This window comes from Mycetomoellerius zeteki, unplaced genomic scaffold (assembly GCF_001594055.1).
Source record: "Mycetomoellerius zeteki isolate Tzet28-1 unplaced genomic scaffold, Tzet1.0 scaffold564, whole genome shotgun sequence".
NCBI classification, from domain to species: domain Eukaryota; kingdom Metazoa; phylum Arthropoda; class Insecta; order Hymenoptera; family Formicidae; genus Mycetomoellerius; species Mycetomoellerius zeteki.
The window spans coordinates 229,114-236,526 of record NW_017257571.1 but is presented as its reverse complement, the minus strand read 5'-3'; the positions used below and the strand labels follow the sequence as shown (position 1 = coordinate 236,526).

General features: G+C 31.0%; 1 protein-coding gene across 1 annotated transcript in view; it reads left to right on the top strand.

Annotated features, from left to right (window-relative positions):
- Positions 1-2,811: 2,811 nt before the first annotated feature.
- The window catches only part of LOC108727917 (Clock interacting protein circadian), a 15,137-nt gene continuing 10,535 nt past the window's right edge, over positions 2,812-7,413 (top strand). The window contains exon 1 of the mRNA XM_018456219.1: positions 2,812-2,926. The gene's annotated coding sequence lies outside the window, so the exon portion shown is untranslated. The remainder of the gene's footprint in view (positions 2,927-7,413) is intronic.

The window sequence follows — 7,413 nt, the reverse complement described above, 5'->3', positions numbered from 1 at the left end:
CCTCGAATATTTATTTCCACCGAGTACCTTTGAATGTGCGTCGGGCGCATAATGTAAATGCATGATTGCGTAAAATTACGCAGAAGATGTTGAATCGTTGTGAACATTCTTTCGATCGTTTGCAAAAGATAGCTTTTAATCAATATTATTAGGATCCGATTATGTTTAGCTAAATTTTCCTTTTTTGAGAGAAAAATCGAGATGAGTAATTAATACCGTTTTCTCTTGGTTACACTAGAGCACACTGAGTGCACATATTAAAGCTGTTGCGTACTAATTTAAATTGTGTAGAAGTAAAATTCAAATATTTCGAATTATAAAATACAGATTTTACTTAACAGCATAATAAAATGTATTGAGGATTTCATGGTTTAATCCGTTTTTATACTTATATTAAACATACATCTTTATGTTAATTTGTGTACGACGACTTTTGCATGCATTTGCAGTGTGCAATAGTGCAGCCAAGAGAAAACGCTACAAGATATGCAAAAAAACAACGGATCGCAAAGTTAAGTTTATATAAGCGGAACAATTAGAAGGTCATGATGACATTAAAATAAAATGATATTAAATAATATTAAATATCACTTTTCGATCACGATTTATCAGAGTCATAATTCATTTTGATTTATTTGTAACCTTTGATCTGTTTGGGTATTTAATTTAGACGGCTGATAGTGCAATCAAACGTAATTAGCGAGGATGTGCGAATATTCATAAAATGCGAGACGTGTCGAATCCACGTTCTTTCACTGATATATCGAAGTGAGCCAAATTCACCGCTCGGATAATTCGGAATCTAGAGTCACCAAAATCAATAATTAAATTAGGAAAGCAAAGAAGCAAATAGCCGTATCAGAAAATTCGGACTTTGATTGTTCAAATCATATCGAGACATTATACTCGTGCTTATCTCATGTAGTCAAATTTCACAAAATCGCAAGCCTTTAGATAATTCTGTCTGATCAAAATTATAAATATTACAGTGTCGTCAAAATCGAAAACATTGTGTATTATCACGTTTGCTAATTTTTGTTTAGAACTGCGAATTGTGTCATGCTTTATGCGTTTATTGCAATTATTGTAAAAATAGATGCTTGCATATTTCTCACGGACTTCTTCTGCATATATTTCCATATATTTTAATAGTAAACTCATACTTTTTGCATTGTAGATAGACCCTTCATGCTTCGAGGGACGTTCTGAATTCCTTAGAGAAATCAATACGTCCTTAAGAGATAAATCAAAAAACATTTATAGATATCGATTTTAAAAATATTTCGAAAATGATAAATTTTTTATTTTTAATAATAAATCATCCTTTTATATCTCTTGTTAAGAAGAATTCTTTTTTTTACAGATATGTCGAGAAGGATTGCTTATGATATCATGATATGTGGTAGATACGAATCTTTACACGACTTTACCAGGAATTCAACTTTTAGAAGCAACATATCTTTAAAGATATCTTTCGAAGAAGTTTCGTGAAGTTTCAAAAAGTTTTATCACTTTAATGTCGACATTGCTTATACGTATTACAAATTACGATCACTATATTTCGCTGGGTTCATTTCCTTGGGGAAAATGGCTCTTTCCCAGGAAAATTTTTTCCTGCCTTGAAAAGACAGTCTCTTTTCTTTTCGTATGAAACAATTCGTTCCAGGACCCCTATTCTTAAAAAATATCGCATACGTAAAACTAGGGAAATACTATAGTATGCGTTACATATACTATAGCATTTCCCTTGTTTTTCGTATACGATACTTTTCAAGAATAAGGGCCCTGAGTTTAGATTCCTGAAAAGTATCGCATACGAAAATGTACGGAAATACTATAGTATACGTTTCGTGTATTATAAATTTTCCTAGTTTTTCGTATAAGATACGCTTTTCAAGAATCAAGTCTCTAAATCCAGATCGAAGCTGGCTTAAGGAGGTACGATAGATATTTCAAAATAATATGAAAATTATGAAGATATTACAGATTATTCTAGATCTCATATAAAATAATACAAAAAATTTATAGTGACGGTTTACCATCTGGATCAAAAGTTATTTTAATAAGAAATAGTATAATTTAAAAAATCTGTACTCTAATATAGAAATGTATAATGGAAACGTATTATAAAATAACAAAATTTCAGTTTTTTTATATATTATAAATATTTAAAATAATTTATGTAAAGTTTCACATTGTAATGCAACAGAAATTAGTTGTCCGTTAAATAAATAAAATACTTATTTATTTTAAATCCTTGCAACTATAATCGCAACTTTGCATAAATGAAACTTTGCATAAATTATTTTGCATACTTATATAAAACATTTAAATTTTTGATACTATAATTTTTTAAATTTTCGTTTCTAAAAATAAAAATATTAACAATTAAAATAAATGAATTATAAAAATGTATTCAATAAAAATATAATAATATAAATATAACTTTTATATGTAAATATATAATTTATTTAAAGTATGAATATTAATATATGTGCTGTATATATGTTTATTGAATCTCCTTAATCATAGATCCCTGCAATTATCCCGTCTGGCCGCGATAACATTACTGCGAAATGTCTTAACGACCGACACGACGACGGAGGTGGCAGCGGCGGTGGCGGAGCGGGCGGTGCGGCGGCGACGGCGGGTCGTTATGGTGGGGGACACTGAGGACGCACGTGTCGTCCCTTTTGTCATTGTGATATAACCATATAACACATCCAAGTCAATTCGAGCCTTCGCCTCGTGTACTTCACAGATATAGCGCGCGCGTGCGTGACCAACACGGTGTGCCCTCAGCACCACGGGCCGGAGTAACATGGCGACTGCTCCGGCGTGGTTTAGTCGATTTGCGACCATCGGCGCGTGTAGATCAATGAGAGAGGAACGACGACGTTGAGTGATAGTTCTCTTCTACTGCTCCGTAAGTATATATATATATATATAATATATATATATAATATATATATATAATATATATATATAATATATATATATAATATATATATATAATATATATATATGATATATATACATATATGTCTATTATCCTTTGATTATATGGTACATACTTTTTACATGTGGTTTTTTTACGTATTAAATATAATCCCTACGTATACGGTATTTTTTTCTAAACTGTTATTATTACTGTTTTTGTGCAAATCTGTAAAATAAATATTTTTGTAATAATACGTCAGCTTTTCTTTTACGATTTTTCTTTGTACTGGTAGACTCCACTTACGCGATTCTCAATCGTGTAAAAAAACCACTTATTGTTAGAACAAATCTACTTCAAAACACAAGTATATTTTTATATTTATACATGGATATTTTTGTTATTACGTATATACATATTTAGCCTTTCAAGAAGGATGTACGGTTCATGAATTCTCGATCTTCATCCACGTGTCGTTTCACGATCGAATAAGCGTGTCGCTTGACACGCGCATTTTTTTTCTCTCTTTATCTCGCAACCGGAAATTGCACGCGCCTCCGTAAGCCGGTTTTGTATTCGAAAAGATCGAACACGGCAAGGAGATCACGGCGCAGGTCGAGTTCCGCGATACGTCGAGGGCTCGCTCGTGTTCCACTCCCCCGTGTTTTCTCTCGTGAATGACGCAAATGCAACAGGAGAGAGCTTCGGTATTTTCCGCGCGGAAAATATTAAATCTAGCCAGTATGAATCATCGAAATTTGCGACAGGCTTTGAAATATAATATCAACTTTTTCATGTTTTTCGATGGGAAACCGTAATTTTTGTTATCTTTGGAGAGAACGATTCATATGTTCAATTCATTAGTCGTAAAATTTCAAGGTTACACGATATCAGCAAATATGTGAAACAAATTACATTTTTTTGTACATCGGCAATGGCATATTTTATACATTTGGGGTCCTATTCTCGAAAAAATTGTATAAGTACGAAAATACTAAGGAAATCTAAAATATATGTAACGTACATTGTAAAAAATAAAATGTTAATTTTAACTTAAAGACGTAAATTAACACAAAAATATTAATGTTAACATTTTTGGATGTCTCAGAAAGTCTACTATACGTATTTAAGTTAAAATTAACATTTTATTTTTTACAGTATATATTACATTACAGTACACAGGGTGGGTCATTTTAATCCGTCCATGCGAATATCTCGTTAGGTAAGCAAAATAGCGAAAAATGTTTCAGGTCAAAATTGTATGGCTTTGAGGGGAACGTAAGATGGTATCATTAGTTTGACCTTGAATAGTTGCTTGAAGGTCACGCGAAGGTTATCTTCAATTTCTTAAATGGAAATCTTTATTTTTCATTGCATATTCTTGTAGCTTACCTCAAGAGCTTTCCAAAACTATAATAAAATAGTTTTTCATCAAGTACTTTTTTTAGTTATGATGTTCGAAAGTTACAGTACCTCCGGCATTTATCATTATCCAAGGTGTTCAATCGACAGCTAAAACCTCTTAAATTGTTTAGGACCATTAACTGGATCACATTTATCAAAATCAAGGCCATTGGAGGTTGTTCCACTTATTTTCATTTTTATACTAAAAATTCATTTTAACGTAAAATAAGATGTACAACTTCCAATGGCCTTGATTTTGATAAATGTGATCCAGTTAATGGTCCTAAACAATTTAAGAGGTTTTAGCTGTCGATTGAACACCTTGGATAATGTTAAATACCGAAGGTACTGTAACTTTCAAGCATCATAACTAAATAAGTACTTGATGAAAAAATATTTTATTATAGTGTTTTAGAAAGCTCTTGAGGTAAGCTACAAGAATATCTAATGAAAAATAGGGATTTCCATTTAAGAAATTGAAGGTGACCTTCACGTAACCTTCAAGCAACTGTTCAAGGTCAAACTAATGACACAACCTTATGTTTCCCTCAAAACCATACAACTTTGGTCTGAAACATTTTTCGCTATCTTGCTTACCTGACGAGATATTCGCGTGGACGGATTAAAATAAAACCCACCCTGTATATTGCAGTATTTTGTATGAGATATTTTTCGAGAATATGGTTCTTGTGTGGTGTATGTTATAGTTCCATATATTTAGTATTATTCGTTATAGTTTAAAATTATATTGCAAACCTAGATTCTTAAATTATTTTATAAACACGGGATTGCAATCTCATGAGATTCCAATATTTTTTTTATATTTGTAAAATATTTATTTTTCTTCCACATCGTGATCTTTCTCTGTCTCTCTCTCTCTCTCTCTCTCTCTCTCTCTCTCTTGCATCAGGATATATTATTTAATCCTTAAATCCGAAACAAAAAAATTGTTTTATCGGATATAATTTCTGAAGCGTTTCAATGCAAAAAATACGAATTTTTTAAATCTTAAAAATACGATGGTAGATAATCTTATTCAAATATTAACAATTTTGATAGATAGGAAGTGTAAATATTTATTTCTGCATAAATATTATGTATGAATTTTTGGTAGCCAAAACCGTAACGCAATACGAAAATGAAAACAGACGAAAATGGAAAATTCATTGTCAAAATATCTACATGAGATATTTTGACAATGAGTTCCCCGTTTTTGTCCGTCTTCAAGGACATATTGAATCCTTTCATACGTCGATAATCTCGTTCGTCTTCCCCCTTACGTCAACAGATGCAGGCTCGTTGTTCATGTGCGGGGTCCATAAATTCGCGCATGTCTGTGAAATATAATCTTGACTGCGAGCTGAGAAAAAGGAGGAGAATTGGTCCTAGAGAAAAAATGAGTTATATGAGAGCAGAAAGAATTGCGCGTGTCCAACCTCTGATGTGCTGACTAAGAGAATACGTGCAGACCAGACATAAGCTCGAGTCGTTGAACTTTGCAGCCGCCACGTGTACTCCACGGGCTTCTCCGCGTGCAGAAAAAAAACGGGAATTTTTTAGTATCTACTGCAGTAAATTCGCGAAATGTGAGAAAAAGAAAGGAAAGGAAGACGTATAATCGATTAATAATGTTTATTATGTTATTCCTTCCGGTATTTTTCCCTCAATCTATAAAAGATTTTGCAAATGGAAAAACATGCAGATATTTCTAAAATCTGAATCGAATCGAATTCGAATTTTTTTATTGGAAATAAATTCGAATAATTAATAATTCTTGTACTAAATAATCATTTGATTAATATACAGTGAGTGCAAAAAGTATTCATACACACACAGAGAAAATATTTTTTAAAGAAACTATATTTTTAAAAAGTAAATATTATCCAGCGAGAAATGAGTCATTGAACTGATGTCGAATTGATATCGATACGATGATTTCAACACTAATTTGACGTCGATTCGACGTTTAATTGACGATCATTTCTTGTTGAATAATTATAACACTTTATTCATAAAGAATAAGATAGACTGTATGTTTCTTAAAATTATATGTACCAAAAAGATGTGTATTAAATATAGAAAATATATCATCTGAAAAATAAGCGAAAATTAAAAATTATATTGTTTGGATGCTCAAAAAGTATTCGTACAGTCGAGAAATTTAGCTTCTAAAATCAGGAATACATGCGAAGCTCATTTGTTTATGTTAGAACATAAAATTGCTAATTGTATAAAATAATTGTATAATAATAATAATGATGTAATAATAATAATAATGAAATAATAATAATAATTGTAATAATAATATTGTAATAATAATTGTATAAAATCAGGAATACATGCGAAGCCCATTTATGTTAGAACATAAAATTGCTCATTGTATAAAATTGCTAATTAATGTTTATTTTCTACAAATAAGACTTTTTTTATAAAAAATTTCCTTGTATGAATACTTTTTGCTCTCACTGTATATCTATTAAACTAACTAGAAAATGTCAATTCGCGCGATTCTAATCGATTAAAAAATAAGCAAATCCGATTATAAACCTTTTTTTAAAAAGATTCACTGGGCACACTTATATAACCTCGACTTAATAGATCCCGCTGTAGAGTTCTATCTCTGTTCACATAATTGTATTTATTGTATTAGATAATTAAGAATATATAACAGGATTTTCATGCAGTTTGATTATCTATTTCATAAATTGTTGAAAATATTGACTAGCCTGATGAATACACAATTCTGCTCTTCGAAATAAATTTCTGTGAACCTTCCCTACCATATTCTGATGCTTTAATTTATCGATCCCTATATATTATACTATATATAATAATTAGCAACGGCAGAAGCGTAAGGATGAGAAGTATGTAACGCCGTTACTTTTACCGTTACTTTTTATAATAACGTTTTAGTAATGATGTTGCAATTTTTATGATGGTAACGATAACTAACTAAACTTAAGATTGAGAAAGTCACTTTTGAAAAGTACTCACTGCCATTACGCGTTATTTATTTTAAAAAAAGTAACTTGTTATCTCTCTCTCTCTGCACTGAAAAAAAAGATTGGCTG